Source organism: Myotis daubentonii, chromosome 11 (genome assembly GCF_963259705.1).
Source record: "Myotis daubentonii chromosome 11, mMyoDau2.1, whole genome shotgun sequence".
Taxonomy (NCBI): Eukaryota; Metazoa; Chordata; class Mammalia; order Chiroptera; family Vespertilionidae; genus Myotis; species Myotis daubentonii.
In genome coordinates this window covers 1,538,129-1,550,349 of record NC_081850.1, presented here as the reverse complement: position 1 = coordinate 1,550,349, position 12,221 = coordinate 1,538,129, and the positions used below count along the sequence as shown (strand labels likewise).

At 46.5% G+C, this 12,221-nt stretch overlaps 1 pseudogene; it reads left to right on the top strand.

Annotated features, from left to right (window-relative positions):
* Nucleotides 1-9,716: 9,716 nt before the first annotated feature.
* Nucleotides 9,717-11,954, top strand: LOC132211765 (regulator of chromosome condensation-like; annotated as a pseudogene).
* Nucleotides 11,955-12,221: the final 267 nt, after the last annotated feature.

Below are 12,221 nucleotides of genomic sequence, written 5' to 3'. Positions count from 1 at the left end.
ATGATATTATACATACAAAACCCTAGAGATTCCATCAAAAAGCTACTAAACTTAATACATGAATTTGGCAATGTAGCAGGATACAAAATTAACCCCAAGAAATCTGAGGCATTTCTATACACCAATAGTGAACTTTCAGAAAGAGAGATTACAAAAACAATCCCATTTACCATTGCACCAAAAAAATTAAGCTACCTAGGAATAAACTTAACTAAAGAGGTAAAAGACCTCTACTCAGAAAACTACAGGACGTTGAAAAAAGATATAGAGGAAGACATAAACAGATGGAAGAACATACCGTGTTCATGGATTGGTAGAATCAACATCATTAAAATGTCCATACTACCCAAAGCAATCTATAAATTCAACGCACTTCCCATTAAAATACCAACGGCATACTTCAGAGATCTAGAACGAACTCTCCAAAAATTCATCTGGAATAAAAAAAGACCCCGAATAGCTGCAGCAATCCTGAAAAAGAACAAAGTAGGTGGGATCTCAATACCAGATATCAAGTTGTATTACAAAGCCACTGTTCTCAAAACTGCCTGGTACTGGCACAAGAATAGGCATATAGATCAATGGAATAGAATAGAGAACCCAGAAATCGGCCCGAACCAATATGCTCAATTAATATTTGACAAAGGAGGCAAGAACATACAATGGAGCCAAGATAGTCTCTTCAATAAATGGTGTTGGGAAAATTGGACAGATATATGCAAGAAAATGAAACTAGACCACCAACTTACACCATACACAAAAATAAACTCAAAATGGATAAAGGACTTAAATGTACACCAGGAAACCATAAAAATTCTAGAAGAATCCAAAGGCAACAAAATCTCAGACATATGCCGAAGCAATTTCTTCACTGATACAGCTCCTAGGGCACTTGAAACTAAAGAAAAAATGAACAAATGGGACTACATCAAAATAAAAAGCTTCTGCACAGCAAAAGAAACCATCAACAAAACAACGAGAAAACCCACTGTGTGGGAAAACATATTTGCCAATGACATATCTGATAAGGGCCTAATCTCCAAAATTTATAGGGAACTCATACAACTTAACAAAAGAAAGATAAACAATCCAATCAAAAAATGGGCAAAGGACCTAAATAGACACCTTTCAAAAGAGGACATCCAGAAAGCCAAGAGACATATGAAAACATGCTCAAAGTCACTAATCATCCGAGAGATGCAAATCAAAACAGCAATGAGGTACCATCTCACACCTGTCAGACTGGCTATCATCAACAAATCAACAAACGACAAGTGCTGGAGAGGATGTGGAGAAAAAGGAACACTTGTGCACTGCTGGTGGGAATGCAGACTGGTGCAGCCACTATGGAAGACAGTATGGAGTTTCCTTAAAAAACTGAAAATGGAACTCCCATTTGACCCTGTGATCCCACTTCTAGGAATATATCCCAAGAAACCAGAAACACCAATCAGAAAGGATATATGCACCCCTATGTTCATAGCAGCACAATTCACCATAACTAAGATCTGGAAACAGCCTAAGTGCCCATCAGTAGATGAATGGATTAGAAAACTGTGGTACATCTACACTATGGAATACTATGCTGCTGTAAAAAGGAAGGAACTCTTACCATTTGCAACGGCATGGATGGAACTGGAGAGCATTATGCTAAGTGAAATAAGCCAGTCAATAAAGGAAAAATACCACATAATCTCACTCATTCATGGACAATAGAGACCATTATAAACTTTTGAACAATAATAGATACAGAGGCAGAGCTGCCTCAAACAGATTGTCAAACTGCAGCGGGAAGGCCGGGGAGGGTTGGGGGGCAGGAGGTAGGGGGGTAAGAGATCAACTAAAGGACTTGTATGCATGCATATAAGCATAACCAATGGACATAAGACACTGGGGGATAGGGGAGGCTAGGGGACTGTCTAGGGCGGGGGGATAAAATGGATACATATGTAATACCCTTTGTAATACTTTAAGCAATAAAAAAAAAAAAAAGAAAATGACCAAAGGACCTGAATAAACACACCTCCAAAGAAAACATACAAGGCCAATAACATATGAAGAGAGGCTCATCACTAATCATCAGAGAAATGCAAATTAAAACCACAATGAATTAGCTATTATCTCACAAATGTCAGAATGGCTATCATTAATAAATCAACAAACAACAAATGTTGGGGAGGATGTGGAGAAAAGGAAGCCCTTGTGCACTGCTGGCAGGAATGCAGACTGGTGCAACCATTATGGAAACCATTATGAAGGTTTCTAAAAAAATAGAAAATGGAATCTACCGTATGACCCAGTAATTCCACTTCTGGGTATTTATCCAAAAAAAAAAAAAAATCCAAAACACCGATTCAGAAAGATGTATGTACCCCATGTTCACTGCAGAAAAAAAAAAAAAAAAGTCAACCATATGCTGTCTTCCGATGACACATCTAAGCTGCAAAGACATATATGGACTCAAAGTGAAAGGGTGGAAAATGATTCTCCAAGAAAATAATATCCATAGAAAAGCAGGTGCAGCCATATGTATATCTAACAAAATAGTAAAGAGAACAAAGTTAACAAGAGACAAAGATGGACATTTTATAATGATAAAAGGAAAACTACATCAAGAAGATATAACACGCCCTGACCTGTTTGGCTCAGTGGATAGAGCGTCGGCCTGCAGACTGAAGGGTCCCGGGTTCGATTCCGGTCAAGGGCATGTAGCTTGCTTGCGGGCACATCCCTGGTGGAGGTGTGCAGGAGGCAGCTGATCGATGTTCCTCTCTCATCGATGTTTCTAACTCTCTGTCCTCCCTTCCTCTCTGTAAAAAATCAATAAAAAAATATATTTAAAATCTAACATAGCAATGAGAATTTAAAAAAAAAAAGAAGATATAACACTTCTCAATATATATGCACCCAATCATGGAGAACCAAAATATAAATAGCAATTGCTAACAGAAGTAAAGAGAAAAAACAGACAAAAATAATCATAGTATGGTACCTAAATATTCTATTGACAGATTTAGATGAATCATTGAAACAGAAAATCAATAAAGAAATATTGGCCTTGCCGAAACCGGTTTGGTTCAGTGGATGGAGCGTCGGCCTGCGGACTGAAGGGTCCCGGGTTCGATTCCGGTCAAGGGCATGTGCCTGGGTTGCGGGCACATCCCCCGTGGGGGATGTGCAGGAGGCAGCTGATCGATGTTTCTCTCTCATCGATGTTTCTAACTATCTCTCTCCCTTCTTCTCTGTAGAAAATCAATAAAATATATTTTTTAAAAAAAGAAATATTGGCCTTAAATGACACATTAGACCAAACAGACATTATTGACATCTCAGAATATCAGATGGTATAGACTTCTCCAGTGCACATGGAACATTTTCAAAAAAAGACCATATGTTGGGACTCAAAACTAATCTCCACAAATTTAAGAAGATTAAAAATACATCAACTATATTCTCCAACCACAGTGCTTTAAAATTTGAACTCAAAAATAATAAAATACATATATTACACAACTACTAAAAAATGACTGGGTCAAAGGAGAAATAAAAGGTGAGATCAAAGATATGTAGAAACTAATGAGAATGAGACTATGACGTATCAAAACCCCTGGGACACAGCAAAAGCAGTCATGAGAGGGAAGGTCATAGCATTACAAACCCATCTCGAAAAATCTCAAGTAAATAACCTAACATTATGCCCTGGCCGGCTTGGCTCAGTGGATGGAGCGTCAGCCTGTGGACTGAAGGGTCCCAGGTTCCATTCTGGCCAAGGGCACATGCCTGGGTTGTGGGCTCGTTCCCCAGTGTGCAGGAGGCAGCCAATCAATGATTCTTTCTCATCATTGATGTTTCTCTCTCTCTCTCCTTCTCCCTTCCTCTCTAAAGTCAATAAAGAAATATATTTTAAAAAAAATTTTTAAAAATAGCCTAACATTATATCTTGAACTTTTAAAAAAAGAAAAGTAGGAGATGTGCAGGAGGCAGCTGATCGATGTTTCTCTCTCATCGATGTTTCTAACTCTCTATCTCTCTCCCTTCCTCTCTGTAAAAAATCAATAAAATATGTTTTTAAAAAAAGAAAAAAAGAATGAAGCATTGAAAGTAGCTTATTGAACCCTTTGAATCAGAGGAGCTAACAATCGTGGGGTTTAATTGCCAGGGACTTCTCATACCTTATGGAAGATTACAGTCAGGAAAAAGAGGCCTTGTTCTTGTCCTAACAGCTGTATCTATCAGCATGCTGAAAACACTTCAATCCAGTAATCCTGCAGCCCGCACCAGCCCTAACATCCAGTTGCTCCCTGACCATGTATGTGAGGTTCACTGCTTGAAAGTGCCAACAATGTACACCATTGAGTGTGCCTTCTGCAGACACTAGTTATCTAATTTTGTGGTAAAAAATTGTTTCCAATAAAGAACAATTACACAAATTGACAATGGTTAAAGCTGGGTGATTATGCCTGGAAGTTCCTGTTATTGTTGCACTTGTTTCAAATATTTTATTGCAAAGATCAAGAGCAGTCATGTCTCAGCATTCTCTGCCCTTTCCAAGAATTGGTGCAAAATGCAATCAGATTTTATTTTGAAAGGTAAACTTAGTTTCATTATCTCCAGTTGATTTTTTAAAATCATGTCTCAAAAGACATTTTCCCTCATAATTTCCTAGATTTTTTATTTTTTATATATTTTTACTCTTCATGCTTATTGAGGACATGCTTATTGATTTTAGAAAGAGGGATAGAAGAGAGAGACTGAGGAGAGAGAGAGAGAGAGAGAGAGAGAGAGAGAGAGAGAGAGAGAGAGAACATGGATCCATTGACTTGGCACAACGAAAGGTTGTAGTTTGAATCCAAGGATCCAAGGCGGGGGGTGTATGGGAGGATGCTCCAACCAACTGAATCGCCTGGCCAAGACAATTTCCTAGATTTTGATCTTTCCCTTGAGTGAATGTCCTCTAAACACTATTTTTGTACCACTTACTACCTCATCTCAAGGCCTCCTGTATTGTGTGTGTGTTTCATTGCATGGAATTGCAAAAACTTCCTGCAATCTATTGGCAAGCATTGTGTGGTAGTTGTGGACATGTAAACACAAAGCCTCACTCACTCACCTGGGCCTGGGTCATGCTCTGCAATCTGAAAGGATGGTAGGCATCCTGGCCTCACTGTCCTGGACTGTGGACGCAGGAGTCTTCCTGAGTTCTTCTTCTTCTTCTTCTTCTTCTTCTTCTTCTTCTTCTTCTTCTTCTTCTTCTTCTTCTTCTTCTTCTTCTTCTTCTTCTTCTCCTCCTCCTCCTCCTCCTCCTCCTCCTCCTCCTCCTCCTCCTCCTCCTCCTCCTCCTCCTCCTTCTCCTTCTTCTTCTTCTTCTTCTTCTTCTTCTTCTTCTTCTTCTTCTTCTTCTTCTTCATATATTTTATTGATTTTTTACAGAGACGAAGGGAGAGGGATAGAGAGTTAGAAACATCAATGAAAGAGAAACATCGATCAGCTGCCTCCTGCACTCCCCCTACTGGGGATGTGCCTGCAACCAAGGTACATGCCCTTGACCAGAATCGAACCTGGGACCCTTCAGTCCGCGGGCCGACGCTCTATCCACTGAGCCAAACCAGTCAGGGCTCTTCCTGAGTTCTTGGTCTGGATCATATCAGATTCTCTCCCGTGGACCTCGAGACGAATTTGAGATCCTGGGACTCTAAGAAGAGGGCTCCCAAGGCTCTGCAGGAACAGAGGCAGAGCAGAGACAGGGAGGCAAGGAGGCGGCAGGTCACTGCCCAGGAAACGCACCACGAAACCAACTTTTGACTCAGGCAGATGGAATTCAAGACAGGCCAGAAGGCACGGACCCGCTGGCCGGGGGGCAGGAATAAGAGTTTGTGAGGCCCCCAGTGCAGCCACTTCCCACTGTGGTCTGATGCATCTTATTTAATCCCCGAACAGCCTGACTTAGAGATTGTCAGTGTCACGGGTGACTCACATAATTTCACAGGCAATCAGTGCTCCTCGACGCCCCACTCTCCTATTGAAGTGACTGCAGCCTCTTCCAATGAAAACAAAACCCCGCCCTGCCCCCGTGGGCCTGCCCACGCTGCCCCTCCTCACGGGCAGGGCCCACACAGGAACCCAGCCTCCCCCGCGGGGCATGTAAGGGGGGCCCAGTGAAACGCACATTTTTACTGTTGAAACATGTCTCCAGACTCAGAAAAAGAAACAATGACCTGGCCCAGGATTCTACTTTCCCAAACCCCAGGGGCTCTCCCAAACCTCAGTAAGCTCCTGGGGTTTGGGTCCCTGAAGATACAGGGCACTGTGTCCTGAAGCCGCCTGCTATGATTCCATGCCGCTCCCCAACTGAAACAACCACCACACCCAGAGAGGAGGTGACACTGCCCTGGTAACTTATTAGACATCCTACCCCACGACCCCAGCAAGGTTTTCCTGCTTTAGCTTTAAGTGCATTTCCCCCCCTACAATAACCTTCATTTTATTCTTTAAAACTGATTTTACACGTAGGCCATAATAAAATCCTCATGACTTTTTTTTAAATCTTTATTGTTGAGATTATTACAGATGTCCCTCTTTTTTCCCCCCATAGCTCCCACCACCCAGTTTCCACCCCACCCCAGGCCCTTGCCACCCTATTGTCTGTGTCCATAGGTGCTTCATACATGCGTAAATATCTTTGTCGAATCTCTTCCTGCACCCCCGACCCCCTTCCCTCTAAGAATCGTCAGTCTGTTCCATTTCCATGCCCCTGATTCTATTCCATTCACCAGTTTATTCTGTTCATCATATTTTTTATTCATTTGATTTTTAGATTCACTTATTGATAGACTAGGGGCCCGGTGCACGAAATTCGTGCACTGGGTGTGTGTGGGGAGGGGAGTGTCCCTCAGCCCAGCCTGCCTCCTCTCACATACTGGGAGCCCTCAGGCGTTGACCCCCATCACCCTCCGATCGCCTGATCGGCCCCTTGCCCAGGCCTGACGCCTCCGCCAGAGGTGTCAGGCTTGGACAGGAGACCCCCATCTCCCCCTGATCACTGGCTCTGGCCCCCGCCCAGGCCTGAGGCCTCTGGCCCAGGAATCATGCCTGGGCAGGGGACCCCCATCTCCCTCTGATCACTTGCTCCACCCCCTGCCCAAGCCTGACGCCTCTGACCCAGGCATCAGGTCTGGGCAAGGGGACCATCATATCCCCCAATTCCCCGGGTCCGCCTCCCACCCAGGCCTGATGCCTCGGCCAGAGGAGTTGACCCTCATCACCCTCCGATCACCAATCACCGGATCGGCCCCTTGACCAGGCCTGAGGCCTCTGGCAGAGGTGTCAGGCCTGGGCAGGGGACCCCCAGCTCCCCATGGTTGCAGGCTCTGCCCCTGCCCAGGCCTAACACCTCTGGCCTAGGCGTCTGGCTCGGGCATCGGGGACCCGCAGCTGCAGCGGCCCCGCGATCGTGGGCTACGCTTTAGGCCCAGGCAAGGGACCCCTAGCTCCCGGGACTGCCAGCTTCGACTGTGCCCAGCTCCCATCGCTGGCTCCACCCCTACTTCCTGCTATCACTGGCCAGGGCGGAAAAGGCACCTGATTCTCCGATCATGGCTGGGGGTCAGGGCAAAGGCAGCCCCAGGGCCGCCTTTGCCCTGCCCCCCAGCTCTTAGCTCCCCCCTGGGTTTCCGATCACTGTCAGTGGCAGGGGGCTTCTTCCTGCTTTCCCTTTCGCCTCCCTGCATTGTGCCTACATATGCAAATTAACCGCCATCTTATTGGCAGTTAATTTGCATATAGCCCTGATTAGCCAATGAAAAGGGTATCGTCGTACGCCAATTACCATTTTTCTCTTTTATTAGATAGGATGTGTATTTGTTGTTCATAATTTTCATCTTTACCGTTTTCTTCTTCTTCCTCTTCTTAAAGGATACCTTTCAGCATTTCATATAATATTGGTTTGGTGGTGATGAACTCCTTTAGCTTTTTCTTATCTGTGAAGCTCTTTATCTGACCTTCAATTCTGAATGATAGCTTTGCTGGGTAATCTTGGTTGTAGGTTCTTGCTATTCATCACTTTGAATATTTCTTGCCACTCCCTTCTGGCCTGCATAATTTGTGTTGAGAAATCATCTGACAGTCATATGGGTACTCCCTTGTAGGTAACTGACTGTTTTTCTCTTGCTGCTTTTTTAAAAAAATATATATTTTATTGATTTTTTACAGAGAGGAAGGGTGAGGGCTAGAGAGTCAGAAACATCGATGAGAGAGAAACATCAATCAGCTGCCTCCTGCACACCCCCTATTGGAGATGTGCCTGCAACCAAGGTACATGCCCTTGACCAGAATGGAACCTGGGATGCTTGAGTCCACAGGCCGATGCTCTATCCACTGAGCCAAAACAGTTAGGGCTCTCTTGCTGCTTTTAAGATTCTCTCTTTGTCTTTTGCTCTTGGCATTTTAATGATGATGTGTCTTGGTCTGGTCCTCTTTGGATTCCTTTTGTTTGGGGTTCTCTGCGCTTCCTGGACTTGTAAGTCTATTCCTTTCACCAGGTGGGGGAAGTTTTCTGTCATTATTTCTTCAAATAGGTTTTCAATATCTTGCTCTCTTCTTCTGGCACCCCCATAATTTTGGATGTTGGTATGCTTGAAGTTGTCCCAGAGGCTCCTTACACTATCTTCGTATTTTTAAATTCTTTTTTCTCTTTGTTCTTCTGGTTGGGTGTTTTTTGCTATCTCGTATTTCAAATCATTGACTTGATTCTTGGGATCCTCTAGTCTACTGTTGAATCCCTGTATATTATTCTTTATTTTAGTCAGTGTATGCTTAATTTCTGACTGGTCCTTTTCCATTTTTTTGGCATTCTCACTAAGGTCCTTGAAAGTCTCACTAAGTCCTTGAAGGTTTCTAGAAGATTCTTGAGTAACCTTATAACTGTGGTTTTGAACTCTATATCCAGTAGTTTGCTTTCTTCCATTTCTTTCATTTGTGACAGGTTTCTTTGTCTCTGCATTTTGGCTGCTTCCCTATGTTTTTTTTCTATGTATTGGGTAGCTGCTAAGTCTCCTTGAGTTGATAGAGTGGCCTTGTAGAGTATGTGTCCTAGGGCCCAGTGGCTCAGCCTCCGCAATCACCTGAGGTGGACACTCTGGTGCACCCCTTTGTGGGCAGTGTGCACAGTCTTCTTGTAGTTAAGCCTTGTTGCTGTTGGTATCACTGTGAGGAGTTGACCTCCAGGCCAATTGGCTATGGGGACCAGCTGCGACTATAGTGGGAGAATTGCTGTGCAGGAGACACCCTTATGGGGCAGGACTTGATTCAGTGGGGCTTTGGTGCTCACTGAGTCTGCCCCCTGAGTCTGTCTCTTATGGATGTGAAGAGTTGTAATCTGGATGGTCTCACACTGATCACTGGGTACACTGGCTCTTGGATCTCTAAGGAGGTGCAAAGTCAGCCACTGCCTGGGGCCACCCAGCAGGAGTTACAGAGAGATCTGCAGATTCCTTCTCTTTGTATGGGGTTTGGAAGTGCCCAGATGAGGCCCAACTGTGAAGCAAGGCAGGCTGCTGCTGCAGGGCCTTGGCCTGTTCTTGATTGCTTGGGGGATCCCTGACCTAGCTGCAGCTTGTTTGACAGGTTTTAGGCTGAGAAAGGGCAGGCCATTCATATGCAAAAGCCATTGCACACAGCTTGGGTGGGGTTATAAATTGGGTGGGGCGGAATCTCAGGGAATCTCCAGGATGAGCAAACAGAAATGGCTGCCAGAGTAGCTGACCGGCATCGAGGACAGGAAGATGCCACCCAAGCGTGTGGCTAAGAAAAGGTCACCCCCAGAAGATGCTCTCCCCAAAAGCAAGAAAGTGAAGGTCTCACATAGGTCCCACCGCACAGAACCAGGCTTGGTGCTGACACTGGGCCAGGGTGACGTGGGTCAGCTGGGGCTGGGCGAGAATGTGATGGAGAGGAAGAAGCCAGCCCTAGTAACCATTCCAGAAGACATTGTACAGGCTGAGGCTGGGGGCATGCACACCGTGTGTCTAAGCAAAAGTGGCCAGGTCTACTCCTTTGGCTGCAATAAGGGTGCCCTGGGAAGGGCCACATCAGTGGAGGGCTCAGAGATGGTTCCTGGGAAAGTGGAACTGCAAGAGAAAGTGGTGCAAGTGTCAGCAGGAGACGGCCACACAGAGGCACTCACCGAGGACGGCTGTGTCTTCCTCTGGGGCTCCTTCCGGGACAATAATGGTGCGATTGGGCTCTTGGAGCCCATGAAGAAGAGCGTGGTAGCTGTGCAAGTGCAGCTAGTGTGCCTGTGGTGAATGTGGCCGCGGGGAACAACCACGTGGTGATGCTGACAGCTGACGATGACCTCTACACTTCGGGCTGCGGGAGCAGGGCCAGGTGGGCCGTGTCCCTGAATTATTTGCCAATCGTGGTGGCCGGCCCGGCCTTGAACGACTCCTGGTCCCCAAGTGTGTGATGTTGAAATCCAGGGGAACCCGGGGCCATGTGAAATTCCAGGATGCCTTCTGTGGCACCTACTTCACCTTTGCCATCTCCCTCAAGGCCCATGTGTATGGCTTTGGCCTTTCAAACTACCATCAACTTGGAACCTCAGGCAGAGAACCTTGCTTTGTACCCCAGAACCTGACATCCTTCAAGAACTCTACGAAGTCCTGGGTGGGCTTCTCTGGTGGCCAGCACCATACAGTCTGCATGGATTCGGAAGGAAAAGCATACAGCCTGGGCCAGGCTGAGTACGGGAGGCTGGGCCTTGGAGAACATGCCCACCCTCATCTCCAGGCTGCCCATCGTCTCGGTGGCTTGTGGGGCCTCTGTGGGATATGCCGTGACCAAGGATGGTCGTGTTTTTGCCTGGGGCATGGGCACCGACTACCAGCTGGGCACGGGACAGGAGGAGGATGCCTGGATCCCCGTGGAGATGACAGGCAAACAGCTGGAGAACCGCCTGGTTCTATCTGTGTCCAGCGGGGGCCAGCACACAGTCTTACTAGTCAGGGACAAGCAACAGAGCTGATGAAGCTTCTAGGGCCTGGCTCCCGGCCCGCCCCTCTCCCCTCTGGGAACACAGAAGCTGTGATGACTGCGGATTCCAGCAGGCCTCCCAGCCCCCAGTACTTAGTCATCACCTGCCTTTGTTCCATCCACGGAACAGAATCACTTTCCGCTTTTTTATTCCTCCTTTCTGGAATTAGCCTGTAACCTACAGGATGGAGAGGGCGGAATGGAAGAGGGGAGTGGGGTTTGTTGGAATGTTGCTCACCCCAGAACTATGTGATTAGACCTTTCCCCTCATCCCTACCTCCCAATGTCCTGGCTGACCTTGGTTTTGTCTACAAAAAGCCAAAACTTCCTCCCATGAGGGGGGGGGGTTGATTCCCACACCCTGAGGAGTTGGGGCTCCATCGAGCCCTGCTCTAGTCATGTGCCACTCTTACGTCCTTCACAATCCACAGGCAGACCGATGGTACAGTTGTCGGACCCAGCTCTCATGCACCTATGCCTGGGGGAAACTGGAGAAGGGGCAGGCCTGCCAGCCATGGGCAAGCCCAAGCCAAGTATTTGGCCCTGAACAGGAGTCCAAGGGACAAACAGAGAGTGAGCCTCCACTTGATCAAGAAAAAGGCCAATCAGCTTTCTCCCAGAAGCACAAGTGTTCTGTCCTGCACTGCCCGTCCAGCCTGCCACGCCTGCCTGAAGTCTGGAAAGGGAGCTGGCCTGCAGAGCAGGACTTGGGGGCGCGGGAAGGAGGGTTTTATAAACCAACAGCAATGTCGAGAGTGAGGGAGGGCAGGGAAGAGGGTTGGATGGGCAGAGGCTGGTTCCCAGAAAGGGAAGCAGAAGCTTGTACCGTTCTGAGAAAATAGCAAGCAGGTTTTCTTTAATGTAAAGTATTGTAGAAGAGAGAGTGAAATCTTTTAACATTTTGAATAAATTGAGTTTTATAAAAAGAGAGAGAGAGAGAGAGAGAGAGAAAGAGAGAGAGTGAGAAATGGCTGCCAGTCAGCCCTGCACCCTGGGAGGTCCCAGCACGGGAACAATGACCACTGCGAGCACCTCCATCTGGAATAAAGCAGCCCCTGAGTTCCTGCCCTGATGCCAGACAGTCCAGTTTCTCCCCGTATGTATGTCGGTCCCCCAGAGCCTCGCCCAGCACTGGAGCTCAGAGGAAGTGGGAGCTTGTAAATTCAGTTCGCGGTGCTGGCCTTTTAAGAGGT